Source organism: Oncorhynchus gorbuscha, linkage group LG16 (assembly GCF_021184085.1).
Source record: "Oncorhynchus gorbuscha isolate QuinsamMale2020 ecotype Even-year linkage group LG16, OgorEven_v1.0, whole genome shotgun sequence".
Lineage (NCBI taxonomy): Eukaryota > Metazoa > Chordata > Actinopteri > Salmoniformes > Salmonidae > Oncorhynchus > Oncorhynchus gorbuscha.
This window is the reverse complement of record NC_060188.1, coordinates 21,092,996-21,112,817: the sequence shown is the minus strand read 5'-3', so window position 1 is coordinate 21,112,817 and position 19,822 is coordinate 21,092,996. Positions and strand designations below refer to the sequence as shown.

Here is a 19,822-nt window from a genome sequence, read left to right as displayed (position 1 = left end):
TGGTGATGGTGGCGGTGATGGTGGTGGTGGTGGTGGTGGTGGTGATGGTGGTGGTTATGGTGGTGGTGATGGTGGTGGTGATGATGGTGGTGGTGATGGTGGTGGTGATGATGATGGTTGTGGTGGTAGTGATGGTGGTGGTGATGGTGGTGGGAGTTTGCCTGACGGGGGCTGTGCTTTGCTGTGGGCAGAACAAAAAAAACCAAAAAAAGAGGGACTTTTGTTGGAGGTTACCAAATTCCCATACCTTCATAAATTCCTCCCAGAGCAAGCTCACAACAAGGGAAGGAAAAAACGTCCATGACAGTCCTCAGAAGTGTTGAGGTTGAAGGTTCCTTCCTTCCTGCCGAAGGGGATGACAAGATGGTGGCCCTGCTGTGCTTTCTATTCTGTTATTGTTATTGTTATCTGTCTTGTATGGGCTTTTGGTTGGTTCACAATACCATCCATACTTGTTGCTCTGTAAGCCGTGACCGTGGTGTGTCGAACCGTGTCATAGATTACTGCGTGACGTCCACAGGTGAGCTGGCCTGCGACCCCTGTGTCAGGCTGGGTGTCTGAGAGGGTGGGCTCAGGTTACCTTGCACAATGACCTACAGAGCAGAAAAAGTGTCTCTGGGTTACTGTCACTCACACGGGCTGAACGGAGGTGTCCTGATTTACTCACATAAATCACGTCTCCTTTAGGAACACATGCTCAGCCTGAACACAGGGAAATCACCAAACGTCTGCTTTTCAACATGTAAAACATAGGAGTTACTAATGGGTCTTTGCGGTAGGTCTGTCCCGGTCCCTTGATGTTGTTCAGAAGTCTCCCCCATAAAGTGTAGAACGTTGGAGTAGCTCAATGTCATTGTCACCTGTTTTGTCATTTCCCAGTGGATCCCCAGCCCTGTGATGGGCTCACCATACTGCCTCCCTCCTCTTCCAGCAGATATAGTGGTTGTAAGTTCCTGCCTGTGTTTGGATGTGTACTGTGGTGTTTCTTTGCATGTGTGCGCACATTATACCATGTGAATATTTGCATTGTTTTTGTTGTCGTTGGTGCCCTTTTGGTTGAAGGTTTAAAAAGTAACTCCATTGCATGTGAGTGTTTGTGAAGTAACGTCGTGTGTGTGTGTGTTGGTGTTCGTGCCTCGTCTACCAGCCAGGCAGAATAGCTCCATTGTTCCAGCAAGAGTAAAGTAAAGCCCTGGCAGAGTGGACCAACACCAGACTCTGTCTGTCCACATCTGTCTCTCTGACAGATGTGGACAGATGCATGGTGCTGAGTGGGGCTGCAGCTGGCGTTAACCCTCAGGTCTGTTGTGACGTGGGGAGATTACCCTGCTCTTCTGGCCCCGGGCCCCGCTGCACCCCACAGACCTCCCCCTCGTCTGGCTCTGGCGCACTCTCTTCCTCAAAGGTCAGGAGTCAGCCCTCAGTAAATCTTGACAGAGGTTGCACAACACCCCCCCCCCACACACACACACACCTGCTCTCTCCACATCCCACCACTAAACACTTAACACCCCCTGGCTCTGGTCGAAGGTCCAGCAGCTACTGCTCTGCTAGGCTACACTACAGCAGTCTCAGTGGACAAGCACTTTCACAACAGTGGTGGAATCCAGATGGCTGTAAAAGTCTGAACTGAACTCCCAGATTCTGATAAGGCTGCATGACTGAACCACAGGTGCAGGACAAAATAGTGCCCGCCACAGCAACGAGACTGACAGAACCCTGGTTTAGTTATGTGTTCCGGGAGTAGCATGTTGACAATGGCCAAGGCCCTAGACAAAAGAATGTGTGTTTTGGCTGCTGGACTCTGTGTGTTTTTAAAGGAAAGCAAACAATCTCTCCACTGCATTCCCTCCTACTCTACCGCTGCTGCTGCTCAATCACACACACACACACACACACACACACACACACACACACACACACACACACACACACACACACACACACACACACACACACACACACACACACACACACACACACACACACACACACACACACACACACACACACACACACACACACACACACACACACACACACACCTCATTTATTCTCACATTCCAGTCATACTCTTTTACCCTTACTTCCTGAATTGTAACATCTCTCAGTCAGTATTATCCACACATTATGCATCTCTCTCCACTCCTCTCTCCCTTAAACTTTTAACTGCCGTAACAACAGAATAGAAGTCAAAAAGATTTGAGTGTGACTGCCCGGGTCTCATTCACTGTGCCTCAAATAACACACACACATACAGTCTCACATCCGCTAGTTTCTAGAAGCAGCTGTTATTCCCTGTCTGTCTGTCCAGGAGAGTTGTTATTCCCTGTCTGTATGTCTGTCCAGGAGAGTTGTGATTCCCTGTCTGTCTGTCTGTCCAGGAGAGTTGTTATTCCCTGTCTGTCTGTCCAGGAGAGTTGTGATTCCCTGTCTGTATGTCTGTCCAGGAGAGTTGTGATTCCCTGTCTGTCTGTCTGTCCAGGAGAGTTGTTATTCCCTGTCTGTCTGTCTGTCCAGGAGAGTTGTTATTCCCTGTCTGTCTGTCTGTCCAGGAGAGTTGTTATTCCCTGTCTGTCTGTCCAGGAGAGTTGTTATTCCCTGTCTGTCTGTCTGTCCAGGAGAGTTGTGATTCCCTGTCTGTCTGTCTGTCCAGGAGAGTTGTGATTCCCTGTCTGTCTGTCTGTCTGTCTGTCTGTCTGTCTGTCTGTCTGTCTGTCTGTCTGTCTGTCTGTCTGTCTGTCTGTCTGTCTGTCTGTCTAGGATAGTTGTGATTCCTTGTCTGTCTGTCTGTCCAGGAGAGTTGTTATTCCCTGTCTGTCTATCTGTCTGTCTGTCTGTATGTCTGTCTGTCTGTCTGTCTGTCTGTCTGTCCAGGAGAGTTGTTATTCCCTGTCTGTCTGTCTGTCTGTCCAGGAGAGTTGTTATTCCCTGTCTGTCTGTCTGTCTGTCTGTCTGTCTGTCCAGGAGAGTTGTTATTCCCTGTCTGTCTGTCTGTCCAGGAGAGTTGTGATTCCCTGTCTGTCTGTCCAGGAGAGTTGTTGTTCCCTGTCTGTCTGTCCAGGAGAGTTGTGATTCCCTGTCTGTCTGTCTGTCCAGGAGAGTTGTGATTCCCTGTCTGTCTGTCTGTCTGTCTGTCTGTCTGTCTGTCTGTCTGTCTGTCTGTCTGTCTGTCTGTCTGTCTGTCTGTCTGTCTGTCTGTCTGTCTGTCTGTCTGTCTGTCCAGGAGAGTTGTTATTCCCTGTCTGTCTGTCAGTCTGTCCAGGAGAGTTGTTATTCCCTGTCTGTCTGTCTGTCCAGGAGAGTTGTGATTCCCTGTCTGTCTGTCTGTCTGTCTGTCTGTCTGTCTGTCTGTCTGTCTGTCTGTCTGTCTGTCTGTCTGTCTGTCTGTCTGTCTGTCAGGAGAGTTGTGATTCCCTGTCTGTCTGTCTGTCTGTCTGTCTGTCTGTCTGTCTGTCTGTCTGTCTGTCTGTCTGTCTGTCCAGGAGAGTTGTGATTCCCTGTCTGTCTGTCTGTCTGTCTGTCTGTCTGTCTGTCTGTCTGTCTGTCTGTCTGTCTGTCTGTCTGTCTGTCTGTCTGTCTGTCTGTCTGTCCAGGAGAGTTGTGATTCCCTGTCTGTCTGTCCAGGAGAGTTGTGAAGGCCTTTAGAACAGAACAACAGGCTGTAAAAGATGGCTGTTCTTTCTTCAGCGTTTTAAATGGCCACAGCACAGAATGGCCTCAGAAGAGTTTGAGTGTCAGTCTGTGTTGTTAGTTTTAAAACCTCCAAGCGGTTCCCCTTCCCCTTCTCAGTCCGTCCAGTCCTCTCTTTGTGCCGACGCAGCGCTGTCCGCGTTTCATTTTCTTCCTGGGTGACACCCTAGATTCCAGACAAAGTTCATTTGCTTCTAAATAAACTCAGCCAAGCCATGACAAATAGCAAAGGGGACGAAGGCTTGGGAGGGAGGGGGCAGGGTGGGAGGTGAGGCTTGCTCGTTCGTCTGTGAGGTTGCCAGGGCAACAGGGATATGGGATTCAGAGAGAGTGTTTTCAGAGCAGGGGACGAGGGATTACAGGAAATATGACATGACATTCTCTCTGGACCAGACCCCCTCTATACCCCACCCATACCCTCCCAAAGACATTCTCTCTCCAACAGAATCCCCCAACCCCCGCCTTCCCTTCCCACAACCACCCACATCCCCCAGCCAGCTCCGCCCCCTCCTTTCCACAGCCTGACTGACATTATCATTACAATCAGACTGGTGACCTTTGACATCTGACCTCCCAGCGTGTGAGTGGGTTCATAGGGAAAACCAGGTCTATGCTGCAGGAGCTTTGGGACACGGAGGAGTAGCCGTGGAAACTAAGAGGGACCTCTCCCCCCTCTTTCTCTCTCTCTCTCTCTCTCTCTCTCTCTCTCTCTCGCTCCTCTCTCTCTCCATATTGCTGCTCTAGCTCTTCTTCCATGTAGAGGAGCATAACTCTCCCAGGCCCCAACACTGTCCCAACTGACCCCAACACTGTCCCAACTGACCCCAACACTGTCCCAACTGCCAATAACCATTATGTTTTTGCTGTAATGGCAGTTTTGTTCAAAATGACCGGTTATCTAATTAATCAGAGCGGCGTACTTGAATAATCTGGTAATTCTTCTCAGCATGTCATTGAAAGTGTAGAGGGGAAACAAATTGTCTGAGGAGGACTTTCCTGGGTTTCTCTGGATTTTAGGTCCGGTGTGTGTGTCTCTACGGCTGCACATTCATGTGGGTGTGCCTGCCTCTCCATGCTGAGCCCTGTGGCTTCTCGGTCTCGCCATTGTCATGTCAGGTAGAAAGAAAGGCCACAGAACACTGAGCAGTCTTGTTTTTAGGAAGCGGAGCAGAGCAGCCAGTGGAACACAGTGTATTAGAGAGACAGAGCAGACCGGCTCAGTATTCAGCACACAGGGCCTGGTAACCCACAAGAAGAGTGGCCCCTACGGGTCAGGAACAGCTCCTCCTCCCCCTGCACTAGCCTCAGGCCCCCCAGTCAGAGAGCACAGTCAGAAAAGCAGATTGCGGGAGGAGAGAGAGAGTAGGTCACAAAAGATGCACAAAAAGTAACAGAGATGATCTACCCCCTCCTGCAAACAAGAAGAGGAAAAGCCATGGTTGTTTTCTGACTGGGGGTTATATTACAGTGAAATAGGAGAGCGGGCCCGGAGGGAGGGCCAGGTCCCAGCCATCACTTCCATGTCATCAGCTTCAAACGACCTGTTTGAAGTGGGAGCCAATTCCCGGTCCTATCCCTTTCGCCGGACCGGGGCTCCCTTTCCCTGGGTGGATGTAGGGTTATCTACCTATCACACTGGCCTCCCTCTCAAACAGACCCCAATAGGTACTGCTTCGCTGAGCTCTCCCTCCCCTGGGGCCCCTGGAGTAGGCCACAGGAAACCTGTTGTTTATCTCACCCTACCTGCACACTTTTAGTTCAGGCTTTAGTCGTCCATCAAGATGGTGTGATGCGTTACTGGAAAACAACAACTAGGAAGAGGCCCGGGAAGCAGAGACATTTATTTCTCACCTAGTCTTTAGAATCGTTCCAAAGCAGCTCTCAGAGTCAGTGAAATGTTGTTGTGTTAGTGGAGTCCTGGTTCCTAATGTCTGCATCTCTCATAGGTCAGCTATGTCACAGGTGGTCTAAGCTGCTGGTTTTGGGCGTGCTTGTTTCGACGTACGAGGGGAAAAGTGAGAGCTGAAGTGCGGAAAAGGAGTAATGGTGGAGGAATGTGAACTGGCATGGAGAGAGTGATGCTTTCCAGCTGGGAACAACAGAGGGAGAGGGAAATGGAGAAGAGTGCATGTCTTGTCTTTTACAGACAAGAGAGAAAGACAATGACTGATAGCTTACATCTGTTTCCGAATTAGAAATAGTGTGTGTAATGTGTATGTGTGTGTGTGTGCTTACAGTAGACTGAATGGAACCCACCCAGCCCAGGGCCAAGGGGACTGACTCCTTCCAGGGTCTGAGTCAGAGTCAGGGGCGCCTGCCAAGGTGTCTGTCAGGGGGTGGAGCAGGAACAGGGAGGGAGCTGGGAACGGGGTTGCCTGCCTGGCTTTTGGCTGGAAAATCACACTGATGTAATTCTAGTTAGTTTCACTTCTCTCCCAACTTGCTCAGCTCTGAGCGCCTGCTGCTCTGCTGCCAGTCAGTCTGTCAGTCTAACCTATAGGGTCTAACATGCTGTGTTCCGTATTTCTGTCCAGATGTCGGCCGGGGTACATCGGCCCTCTGTGCCAAAGCCTGGACCCCTGTCACCGGTCGCCATGCCTCAACGGAGCCGCCTGCAAGAGCCAGGTGGCCAACGGAATGCCACAATTCACCTGTGTGTGTCAGAGAGGGTTCAGAGGTACGTCTGTCTGTCTGTCCGTGTGGATCAGTGTTTCCTGAGAGAGTGGTGTGGGAAAGAGCTGATCTGTGCACGTTTATGTAAGTATGTAAGTACATTGATGAGAGGCAGTTGAAGGCTCATGCATGCTAATAACAAGGCATATATTAGGTTTAGGTGTTAACTAAAATGTTCCTAATGAGACATTGCATCCCTTATCTATCCTCAGGTCAAGACTGCTCCCTCATAGACGCCTGTGCCACCAGCCCCTGTGCCAATGGTGCCCGCTGTGCCAGTTGGAATAACCACTATAACTGTTCCTGCCCACCCGGGTTCCAGGGGAAGAACTGCCGCAACGATATCGACGAGTGCCGCAAGTCTGGCGTCTGTCTCAACGCAGGCCTCTGCATGAACACCCATGGTTCCTTCCGCTGCCAGTGCCCACCTGGGTACAGCGGGCGCACCTGCGAGGTGTCCTCCCTGCCCTGCGCCCCCTCCCAGTGCATCAACGGGGGCACCTGCCGCCCGACCGGAGATCACACCTACGACTGTGCTTGCCTGCCAGGTAAAACTGTTTGGCTCATAAACCGGACCACACACACACACACACACACACACACACACACACACACACACACACACACACACACACACACACACACACACACACACACACACACACACACACACACACACACACACACACACACACACAGACACAGACACACAGACACACACACACATTGCCTCAACACAGACCCCAGAGCCCCGCCAGCCACTGTAAACCCCAGGTATTTCTCAGGGTTCCCCAGTCTGACGTAGCTACTAGAGCTGTCTGGTGGGATGTGGATCTACTCCCCTGTCTTTCCCAGGTTCCCCAGGCAGGCTGTCTGACGTAGCTGCTAGTGCTGTCTGGTGGGATGTGGATCTACTCCCCTGTCTTTCCCAGGTTCCCCAGGCAAGCTGTCTGACGTAGCTGCTAGAGTTGTCTGGTGGGATGTGGATCTACTCCCCTGTCTTTCCCAGGTTCCCCAGGCAGGCTGTCTGACGTAGCTGCTAGAGCTGTCTGGTGGGATGTGGATCTACTCCCCTGTCTTTCCCAGGTTCCCCAGGCAGGCTGTCTGACGTAGCTGCTAGAGCTGTCTGGTGGGATGTGGATCTACTCCCCTGTCTTTCCCAGGTTCCCCAGGCAGGCTGTCTGACGTAGCTGCTAGAGCTGTCTGGTGGGATGTGGATCTACTCCCCTGTCTTTCCCAGGTTCCCCAGGCAGGCTGTCTGACGTAGTTGCTAGAGCTGTCTGGTGGGATGTGGATCTACTCCCCTGTCTTTCCCAGGTTCCCCAGGCAGGCTGTCTGACGTAGCTGCTAGTGCTGTCTGGTGGGATGTGGATCTACTCCCCTGTCTTTCCCAGGTTCCCCAGGCAGGCTGTCTGACGTAGTTGCTAGAGCTGTCTGGTGGGATGTGGATCTACTCCCCTGTCTTTCCCAGGTTCCCCAGGCAGGCTGTCTGACGTAGCTGCTAGTGCTGTCTGGTGGGATGTGGATCTACTCCCCTGTCTTTCCCAGGTTCCCCAGGCAGGCTGTCTGACGTAGCTGCTAGTGCTGTCTGGTGGGATGTGGATCTACTCCCCTGTCTTTCCCAGGTTCCCCAGGCAGGCTGTCTGACGTAGCTGCTAGTGCTGTCTGGTGGGATGTGGATCTACTCCCCTGTCTTTCCCAGGTTCCCATGCCTTTCTCTCTCTATTATTCTCTCTCACTCTCTATTAATAGCTTGTTGACGGGATGGGGGGACAAACGGGGGTTGGGAGAGGAGAGTGGGCTTGTTGACGGGATGGGGGGACAAACGGGGTTGGGAGAGGAGAGTGGGCTTGTTGACGGGATGGGGGGACAAACGGGGGTTGGGAGAGGAGAGTGGGCTTGTTGACGGGATGGGGGGACAAACGGGGGTTGGGAGAGGAGAGTGGGCTTGTTGACGGGATGGGGGACAAACGGGGTTGGGAGAGGAGAGTGGGCTTGTTGACGGGATGGGGGGGACAAACGGGGGTTGGGAGAGGTGAGTGGGCTTGTTGACGGGATGGGGGGACAAACGGGGTTGGGAGAGGAGAGTGGGCTTGTTGACGGGATGGGGGGACAAACGGGGGTTGGGAGAGGAGAGTGGGCTTGTTGACGGGATGGGGGAGACAAACGGGGGTTGGGAGAGGAGAGTGAGCTTGTTGACGGGATGGGGGGGACAAACGGGGGTTGGGAGAGGAGAGTGGGCCGCTGCTCTACTCCAAACTTCCTCCCTTCAGGAGGAATTTACTTCATGGCCCTTCTGGCTTCCCTCCTGGGAGCTGACAGGAAATGTCTCTGGGCCGGAGAGGAAGTCATTGAAACTGTGAGAGATTATAAAACAAGCAAACATGGCAGGGAGTAGTGGACCTCTGTAGCGCAGCACAGCGCTGTGTGTCAGCCCGGTGGTGTCAGGGGCCTCCCTGGTGCTCTGCTGCTGCTACCTACTGTGGGAAACACCACGCCATGAGAACATGTAAACACTTTTACTGACCCTCTCTGCCCTTCACCTCCACAGCTGTGGGAAGCAGAGGGGAATGTTTAGGAAGACCATATGAATGGAAGTGGGGGGCATTGGATGTGTTAGTGAGCACTTAACTCAAATGTGAGTGCTTATTATCCCTGAGACTTAGCTTCTTGGTTCACCTCTCTCTCTCTGCTCTCTGCTCTCTCTCTCTCTCTCTCTGTCAGGGTTCGAGGGACACAACTGTGAGATGAACATGGACGACTGCCCAGGGCATAGGTGTATGAATGGAGGCCTGTGTGTGGATGGAGTCAACACCTATAATTGCCAGTGCTCACCTGAGTGGACAGGTCAGTACTGTGCAGAGGATGTCAATGAGTGCCTTATGCAGCCCAACGCCTGCCATAACGGAGGCACCTGCTTCAACACCATCGGGGGGCACACCTGCGTGTGCGTCAACGGCTGGACGGGAGACGACTGCAGCGAGAACATCGACGACTGTGCCACCGCCGTGTGCTTCAACGGCGCCACCTGCCACGACCGCGTGGCGTCCTTCTTCTGCGAATGTCCCGTGGGGAAAACCGGTGAGTCCACTGGTCCACTGTTTCTCTGTGTCCCTGTTAGGGTTGTGAAATTCCAAGAACTTTCCCCAAATTTCCTGGTTTTCCCGAAATCCCGGTCTGGAAAAGCAGTCAGCTGTATGTTAGTCAGGGTCTTGTTTGTTTACTTACAGGAGGACAGTGTTCCTGACATGACTCTGTTTGTCCCTGTGTCCCCTCCCTCAGGTCTGCTCTGTCACCTGGATGACGCCTGCGTCAGCAACCCGTGTAACGAGGGCGCCGTGTGTGACACCAACCCCCTGAACGGGCGCGCCATCTGCACCTGTCCCGCCGGCTTCGTGGGCGGAGCCTGTAACCAGGACATGGACGAGTGTTCCATTGGTAAGAGGGCATATTATTTAGCACCGCCCTCTGCTTTGTGTTGGTCCTATCTCACTTGGCCCCGCCGGCTTCGTGGGTGGAGCCTGTAACCAGGACATGGACGAGTGTTCCATTGGTAAGAGGGCATATTATTTAGCACCGCCCTCTGCTTTGTGTTGGTCCTATCTCACCTGGCCCCGCCCTATATGTACTGTGTGTGAGCGGGTGCACTGACCCCTGTTCCCTCTGCCTGCAGGTGCCAACCCCTGTGAACACTTTGGGAAGTGTGTGAACACGGAGGGGTCCTTCCAGTGCCAGTGTGGCCGAGGCTATGCCGGGCCCCGCTGTGAGATCGACATCAACGAGTGTCTGTCCATGCCCTGCCAGAACGATGCCACCTGTCTGGATCGCATCGGAGAGTTCACCTGCATCTGCATGCCAGGTAGGACCACACCCCAACCACCTGGAGACAACTCACAGCACAGAACTACAGCCAGGGAACTACAGGGAACTACGGCTACTGAACTACAGAGAAATACAACTAGGGAACTACAGGGAATTACAGCTTCGGAACTACAGCCAGATAACTACAGAGAAGTGTAGCTAGGGAACTACAGGGAACTACAGGGAATTACAGCTATGGAACTACAGCAGGGGACTACAGCTATGGAACTTCAGCCAGGGAACTACAGTCAGGGACCTACAGCCAGGGAACTACAGCCAGGGAACTACAACCAGGGAACTACAGCCAGGGAACTACAACCAGGGAACTACAACCAGGGAACTACAACCAGGGAACTACAACCAGGGAACTACAGCCAGGGAACTACAACCAGGGAACTACAGTCAGGGACCTACAGCCAGGGAACTACAGCCAGGGAACTACAGCCAGGGAACTACAGCCAGGGAACTACAGCCAGGGAACTACAGTCAGGGACCTACAGCCAGGGAACTACAGCCAGGGAACTACAGCCAGGGAACTACAACCAGGGAACTACAGCCAGGGAACTACAACCAGGGAACTACAATCAGGGAACTACAGCCAGGGAACTACAGCCAGGGAACTACAACCAGGGAACTACAGTCAGGGACCTACAGCCAGGGAACTACAGCCAGGTAACTACAGTCAGGGACCTACAGCCAGGGAACTACAGCCAGGGAACTACAGCCAGGGACCTACAACCAGGGAACTACAGCCAGGGAACTACAGCCAGGGAACTTCAGCCAGGGAACTTCAGCCAGGGAACTGCAGCCAGGGAACTACAGCCAGGGAACTGCAGCCAGGGAACTGCAGCCAGGGAACTACAGCCAGGGACCTACAGCCAGGGAACTACAGCCAGGGAACTACAGCCAGGGACCTACAGCCAGGGAACTACAGCCAGGGACCTACAGCCAGGGAACTACAGCCAGGGAACTACAGTCAGGGACCTACAGCCAGGGAACTACAGTCAGGGACCTACAGCCAGGGACCTACAACCAGGGAACTACAGCCAGGGAACTACAGCCAGGGAACTTCAGCCAGGGAACTTCAGCCAGGGAACTGCAGCCAGGGAACTACAGCCAGGGAACTGCAGCCAGGGAACTGCAGCCAGGGAACTACAGCCAGGGACCTACAGCCAGGGAACTACAGCCAGGGAACTACAGCCAGGGACCTACAGCCAGGGAACTACAGCCAGGGACCTACAACCAGGGAACTACAGCCAAGTCCTGTCTCATCTCATCTCTCACTGCTCTCCCATCCCTCTTGTTTACAATAGACCCTCTGAGCCCCAGACACGATGATGGCTTTACACTTGACTTTCCCAGAGTAGCAGTACCCACAGCTCTAACCCTCCATCAAGCCTCAGCACTAGATCTTATTATGTAACACGTTCTCACTGCTGCTGCTGGTGGTGGTGGGCTAGAGAGGTGCTCATAACCTTGACACCGGTGGTCCCAGTAAGACAGCCAGCCAGTGTGTTAGTTAGAATGGTACAGAGTTAAGGCTCCCGACCCTCCTTCACAAACACATTGAAACTCTCACGCACGGCACCGTCCTCAGGCCATGCATGCTGGCTGGGGGTTTGGTTTGGGGGACTATGCAAATTTGGGATGGGAGTCGTGGTCTATAGGGCTGGATGGTGAGAGAGAGAGGGAGAGAGAGAAGCGAGGCGAGGGGGAGGAGTGTGCTGTGAATAATAATGAGCGGTGGAGTGGTGGGAATGGAGCAGGACAATAGGGCCCCTCTGTGCACCACTTTACACCCCTCATACACATACAGAGAAGAGAAGGGAGAGAGGCTTTTTCCCAGAGCTTCTACCCTCCCCCTTCCCCTCCACCTCCCCGTTCATTTTCCACAGGCAGCCCCCTTCCTCTCTCTCCACCCTCCTCATCATCGGCTAGCCTGGTGGAGCGCCATGTGGAGTGGCCGATTCTTCCTGATTCCACGCCGCTTCTGTCTCTTCAGAGCCACCGCGGCCCACTCCACACTCAGCTTCACCTCAATGGAGGGGACGCTGCAACACTCTATAGCACGGTTCCACTGAATATAGGACAGTTGTTAAGGGGAAGATGACCCAGGGACAGGGAGTGGTAATACCGCGTGGAACCACGGTGGGGTTTGGTGATACAGGTCGCAGCCTTAGCCCAGACAGCACTTCAATTAGGTGTATTTGTGATGGTTTCCCATCCTGGGAGTAAAAGCTAACGTTCCCCTAGTGGTTTGGGACTCTGACAAGAGCCGTGTTGATTGAAAACCTTCTGTGGCCCTCTGAGAGTGTTAACTCTTTCCACTGCTAGAAGTCCCCTCGATAGATAGGGAAACTATATAGTCATGTCTCCTGGACATAGAAGGGCCCATATGAATCGTTTTTCACTTCACATTTTTGTATTTTATGAATAACTATGATCTTTGATATTTGTTTTAATAATGTATATGCAGGGGGGTGTTCTTTAATAATTATGCTGTTTGTCCCGTTTGAAAATCCAATAAATATATGTTACTATATATATATATATGCATATTTACTTTCCAGGCTACATGGGGACCTACTGTGAGGTGGATGTGGATGAGTGTGAGAGCAACCCTTGTGTGAACGACGGTATCTGCCGGGACATGGTCAACGGCTTCACATGCACCTGCCAGCCAGGTAAGACCATCATGTCTGAGTCTCTCTGAGCTGTTGAGGTACAGCAAAGAACCTCTCCGGCCTTTCATGAATGAAAATAGCTGACCTGTGCCGGTGTTGGTCAGTGTGAACCGAACAGGTGTGAGATGTATGTCTCTGTGAATCAGTGCTCCTCTTGCTGGTTTTGTCTGATGGGAGTTTAGAGCGACCAAGCCCAGTCATAAAAGCCATGCAGGCCCCAGAGGCAGCCTGCCTATCCTTTCCACTGAACAAAGACACTATTGTGACCCCCCCCCCACAACCCCTCCCCTTCCTCTCCTCATCTATGGTGGAATGTGGAAGGGACAGCAGTCCTACTAATGAGATTCTTTTTCAGGTTGGCAATTTACATCTGGGGCAGACATCCCCCTCACCCCCCATCTAGCTATTGAGCCTGTAGCTGATGCAGGCAGGGGGGGTGGGTGTCCCTGAGAGAGAAAACAATCCCACTGTCTCTCTCCCTCTAACCTCCTGCCCCAAGCAGCAACACAGACACATAGACCAGGTCCATCCTCTTCACACTGTTAATCACCACTAGGTATTCCTAAACCGACCGCACCAATTGACTCCTCCATGGGCCCCTTCCCCATAGATTTCTGTTGCTTTTTCTTAGACATGGAATACAAGTTCATTTAAAGCCTACTTTGGTGTTTCCATCTCAACAAATTGAGAACGAGCGGTTTCAGACACTGTAGAAGAACATGTACAAGATGAAATGGCTCAGCTAGTTGACCAAGGCATCAACCATATTCACTATTCTAGTTTGACATTTACATTAATGTCAGGGCAAGAAATCCATTTAAATGGTAAGCATGTGGGAGATAAAATGTTGCTGGGTTAAGCGATTGGTAGACGTGTTGGAAGTTGGAACCGTGACTTGACATTAGCAGACATTCCAGAACACAACAAAGAACACTCCTAAAGAGTCCAGACATTCTCAAATTCAACACACATCCCAGAATGCATCATCGTCCAGACGTAACAGAACACTGCAGATTCTAGAAATTGCAGAACCTAACCCCCTCCAGAACCATGTTTAGGTCCTACACTGTGGATCACAGTAGACGTTTCAAGTCCATGGATCACCCAGACACTTTAGAGCCTTACCATCCCACTGTACAGACGTCCCACCCCTAATCTAGCCTGGAGACCTCTGGCTGACCTCACTGTGGACCCGTCTACCGGAGCTTTTCTCTGACCCTTCACCTCTGTATTTGCCTGTCCCAGGGTTTACTGGCACCATGTGTCAGATCGACATTGATGAGTGCGCCAGCACGCCCTGCCAGAACGGAGCCAAGTGTTACGACCGGCCCAACGGATACGAGTGCCGCTGTGCTGAAGGTAATTTCTTTATGTCCATGTGTGTGTTCTGTGTTTGTGTGTGCCAGTATGTACATATATTAGTGGTCCTAGACTGACAGTCAGCCCCTACAGCAGACAAGTCTATCCCCTCACCTCTATAGGGGTTATAGATGGTGATGGTCTCAGTGAGAGTGAGTGATAGTCGGGCCAGAAGACTCCCTGGTTGTGTGTCTGTTGCGGCCTCAGACTGCTGGTTGGACTGGACCTGGGAGACTGTTGCTAGAAATGGGCTGGAGATGGACTGAGGCTGAGCTTGGGTTGAGACTGAGCTTGGGTTGAGACTGGGCTGGGGTTGAGACTGTGCTGGGGTTGAGACTGGACTGGGGTTGAGACTGAGCTTGGATTGAGACTGGGCTGGGGTTGAGACTGGGCTGGGATTGAGACTAGGCTGGGGTTGAGACTGGGCTGGGGTTGAGACTGGACTGGGGTTGAGACTGGACTGGGGTTGAGACTGGGCTGGGGTTGAGACTGGACTGGGGTTGAGACTGGGCTGGGGTTGAGACTGGACTGGGGTTGAGACTGGACTGGGGTTGAGACTGGGCTGGGGTTGAGACTGGACTGGGGTTGAGACTGGACTGGGGTTGAGACTGGACTGGGGTTGAGACTGGACTGGGGTTGAGACTGGGCTGGGCTTGAGACTGGACTGGGGTTGAGACTGGGCGGGGGTTGAGACTGGACTTGGGTTGAAACTGGGCGGGGGTTGAGACTGGACTGGGGTTGAGACTGGGCGGGGGTTGAGACTGGACTTGGGTTGAAACTGGGCGGGGGTTGAGACTGGACTGGGGTTGAGACTGGACTGGGGTTGAGACTGGGCGGGGGTTGAGACTGGACTTGGGTTGAAACTGGGCGGGGGTTGAGACTGGACTGGGGTTGAGACTGGACTGGGGTTGAGACTGGGCTGGGGTTGAGACTGGGCTGGGGTTGAGACTGGACTGGGGTTGAGACTGGGCTGGGGTTGAGGCTGGGCAAGGATTGAGACTGGGCTGGGGTTGAGACTGGGCTGAGGCCCCAAATTCCCTCTTCTCCCCAGCCGGTCCCTCGGACCTCAGGATCACACACAGGGTCACCCAGGGCCAGCAGCTGCTGGGGTGCGGGGGGTTAGGGCTGGTCATCCCCTCCGACATCTGTTCCTCTGTACCCCACAATACATACCCCCGCACACCCCAACACGCTGCACTGGCCTTACGATATATCTTAGCTCACTCAAGGTCATTCCCATTCATATTAACATCTATGTGTAAGACTGTGAACAGCTCAGCTACAGTGTTTTTAGCTGTTTCTTGAGCAGGTGTGTTTGTCTTAGTAGGTCTAGTGTGTGTTTGTGTGTTTGTCGGAGGCTCTGTGTATGTGTGTGTATGGGGGAGTCTGTTGCATTGTTTAGCGGTGACCAGCTGCTTGGTATTCCCTGTGTCCCCCCCTCCCGTTGTTGAGTGAAGTGGCCCTGTTAGACGTGGCGCGGACCATTGTCCCCGGTGGGAACAAAGCCAGGCCTGTGAGCCTTGTCAAGGGCCCAACTCCTTCTACACCGCAAGGCCCTGTCCCCTGGCCCACAGCATGACGGTGCCTACCTAGCACCCGGCACAGCAGCACTCAACTCTCTCAACACGGCTCGGCACACTAACCAACCAACTAACACTGCTCAGTCTCACACACACCACCGTCGGCATGGAAACCATGGGGCCCAGAACTCCAAACTGTAGAAGCTTTCATAGAGAGAGAAAGAGTGGGAAATAGGGGGAGGAAATAGAGAGGGATAAAGAGGGAAGTGGAGATGGAGAGAAGTGAATGGGAGAGGGGAAATGGTAGGAGGGGTTTGGATGAGGAGAGGTGGCTGGGTGGCAGGCAGATTTAAAGACAAATAACTATCTAAAAGATGAAGGGTGAGACGCAAAGAAACCCCAGGAGGCCTGTTCTAATTCCTGCTGTCTCTTCCCCAAGGGTACGAGGGCACACTGTGCGAGAGCAACACCAACAACTGCCAGCCCGACCCGTGCCACCACGGCACCTGCGTGGACGGCATCGCCAGCTACACGTGTAACTGTGAAGCGGGCTACACGGGTTACCGCTGTGAGAACCAGCTGAACGAGTGCCACAGTAACCCCTGCCAGAATGGGGGCAAGTGTGTGGACCTGGTCAACAAGTACATCTGCCAGTGTCAGCACGGTACCTCAGGTGAGAGAGCAGTACCAACATAACACATAACACTAAATATCTTCTACTTTATTCTGATTATGGACACAGAGTTTCTGCTGGGTCTCTGTCTTAGTACTGCTGTTAATGTGGTTGGTCTCTCTCTTGTATACACAGGTACCAACTGTGAGATTAACTTTGATGACTGCGCCAGCAAACCATGTGACTATGGCATCTGCAAGGACGGCATCAACCGCTACGACTGCGTGTGCAAACCAGGCTTCACCGGCCCTCTGTGCAACGTGGAGATGGACGAGTGCTCGTCCGGACCCTGCAGGAACGGGGGGACGTGTGTGGACGAGGAGAACGGCTTCCACTGCCAGTGTCCCGAGGGCTTCCAGCCTCCCTACTGTTACTCCCAGGTGGACGAGTGTGGCAGCAACCCTTGTGTGCACGGCGCCTGCAGAGACGACATCAACGGCTACCGTTGTGACTGTGAGCCCGGCTGGGTGGGGAAGAACTGTGACCTAGACCGTAATGACTGTCTGCCCAGCCCCTGTCGGAACGCTGGCACCTGCATCGATCAGCTGAACGGATTCACCTGCAAGTGTCGCCAGGGCTTCAGAGGTGAGCCTGCTGTCCTAACCCTAACCCTATCTCTATCCCAACCCTAACTCTATCTCTATCCCAACCCTAGCTCTATCTCTATCCCAACCCTAACCCTATCTCTAACTCTATCCCAACCCTAACCCTATCTCTATCCCAACCCTAACCCTATCTCTAACTCTATCCCAACCCTAACCCTATCTCTAACTCTATCCCAACCCTAACCCTATCTCTATCCCAACCCTATCTCTATCCCTAACCCTAACTCTAACTCTATCCCAACCCTATCTCTATCCCAACCCTAACCCTATCTCTATCCCAACCCTACCTCTAACTCAATCCCAACCCTAACCCTCTCTATCCCAACCCTAACCCTATCTCTAACTCTATCCCAACCCTATCTCTATCTCTATCCCAACACTAACCCTATCTCTATCCCAACCCTATCTCTATCCCAACCCTAACCCTATCTCTATTCCAACCCTATCTCTATCCCTAACCCTGACTCTACCCCAAACCCTATCTCTAACCCTAACCCTGACTCTACCCCAAACCCTATCTCTATCCCGAACCCCGACTCTACCCCAAACCCTATCTCTATCCCGAACCCTGACTCTACCCCAAACCCTATCTCTATCCCGAACCCTATCTCTATCTCTATCCCAACACTAACCCTATCTCTATCCCAACCCTATCTCTATCCCAACCCTAACCCTATCTCTATTCCAACCCTATCTCAATCCTGAACCCTGACTCTACCCCAAACCCTATCTCTATCCCTAACCCTGACTCTACCCCAAACCCTATCTCTATCCCGAACCCCGACTCTACCCCAAACCCTATCTCTATCCCGAACCCTGACTCTACCCCAAACCCTATCTCTATAATAATAATATCCCTAACCCTGACTCTACCCCAAACCCTATCTCTATCCCGAACCCTGACTCTACCCCAAACCCTATCTCTATCCCTAACCCTGACTCTACCCCAAACCCTATCTCTATCCCGAACCCCGACTCTACCCCAAACCCTATCTCTATCCCGAACCCTGACTCTACCCCAAACCCTATCTCTATCCCGAACCCTGACTCTACCCCAAACCCTATCTCTATCCCGAACCCCGACTCTACCCCAAACTCTATCTCTATCCCAAACCCTGACTCTACCCCAAACCCTATCTCTATCCCGAACCCCGACTCTACCCCAAACCCTATCTCTATCTCGAACCCTGACTCTACCCCAAACCCTATCTCTATCCCGAACCCTAACTCTACCCCAAACCCTATTTCTATCCTAGGCCTTGTTTGGTTTCCAGATCATCCATAAAAGGTCCCATCTAATATATTGGCTCATAATGCCCCCTAGTGTATATCTAAAAGAACTGCAGTGGTTGACAGACAAGGTTTGTCCCCATGTTAAATTAACCTACTCAATGACTCTACTCTGTATCGTAATCTAACACATCTCCCTTGTGTTCGCTCTGTCCTGCATTGCCTAGGTAACCTGTGCCAGGTCAACATCAACGAGTGTTCGTCCAGTCCGTGTCTGAACCAGGGCACGTGTGTGGACGGCGTGGCCAGTTTCACCTGTCTGTGTGAGCTGCCCTACAGCGGGCCCACCTGTGCCGACGTGCTCACCCCCTGCTCCCCCAACCCCTGCGCCAACCATGCCCTGTGCACCAACACACCTGACTACCTGGGCTACCAGTGCAACTGCCAGCAAGGATGGCAAGGTCAGCTGTGCAACATTGACGTGAACGAGTGCATCGCCAACCCATGTAAGAACCGTGGTACCTGCACCAACACACTGGGAGGGTTCGTGTGCTCCTGCCGCGGCGGCTTCACCGGGCCCAACTGTGAGACGGACATCAATGACTGTGCCCCTAGTGAGTGACCAATGAGAGACTAGCAATATTCTATTACTGTACTTCATTATCCATAGGACCACAGTCTCTGCTGCTGCTGTACAATACTGGCCTCTATATCTGCTTCTACTTCCTCCAACTCCAGTTTATAACATTATCCATAGAACTATAGTACTGTATAGACATATCATATCATCCTCCCTCCCTCCCTCCCTCCACCCCCCCTCTCTCGCTCTCTCTCTGACTTCCTGCAGACCCGTGTCTGAGTGGGGGTTCCTGTATGGACGGTGTGAACTCGTTCCACTGCAGCTGTCTGCCAGGCTTCACGGGGCCTCGCTGTGCCGTGGAGGTCAACGAGTGTCAGAGCGCCCCCTGTAAGAGTGGAGGCACCTGCACAGACTACGTCAACAGCTACACCTGCACCTGCAGACCTGGCTTCACTGGCATTAACTGTGAGACCAACATCCCAGACTGCACTGAAAGGTGAGTCTCATAGCCCGCTGTGTTTGTGTGCGTGCACGTCTGCCCTTTGTGACCTTTGAAACGGTGCGTGTTCTGATGTGTGCAGAATGGATCAGCAGTGATGATCGAACTATCTCTTACCCTACACCCACAGCTCATGCTTCAACGGAGGTACCTGTACAGACAAGATCAACGGCTACTCCTGTACCTGTCGCTCAGGCTTCACAGGCTCCCACTGCCAGTATGAGGTGAATGAGTGTGACTCCCAGCCCTGCCTCAACGGAGGGGTCTGCCAGGACGCTCTGGAGTCCTTCCGCTGTTCCTGTCCCAAGGGATACACAGGCAACCGCTGCCAGGTACACACACAGCATATACAACACTATACTATTATAGACTATACAATTATATTCTATACAATATTTTCTATACTATTTTATACTATTCTGTTCTATTCTATACTATACTATTA

General features: G+C 52.5%; 1 pseudogene; it reads left to right on the top strand.

Moving 5' to 3' along the window:
• Positions 1-19,822, top strand: part of LOC124000588 — a 54,430-nt pseudogene that overhangs the window by 17,034 nt on the left and 17,574 nt on the right.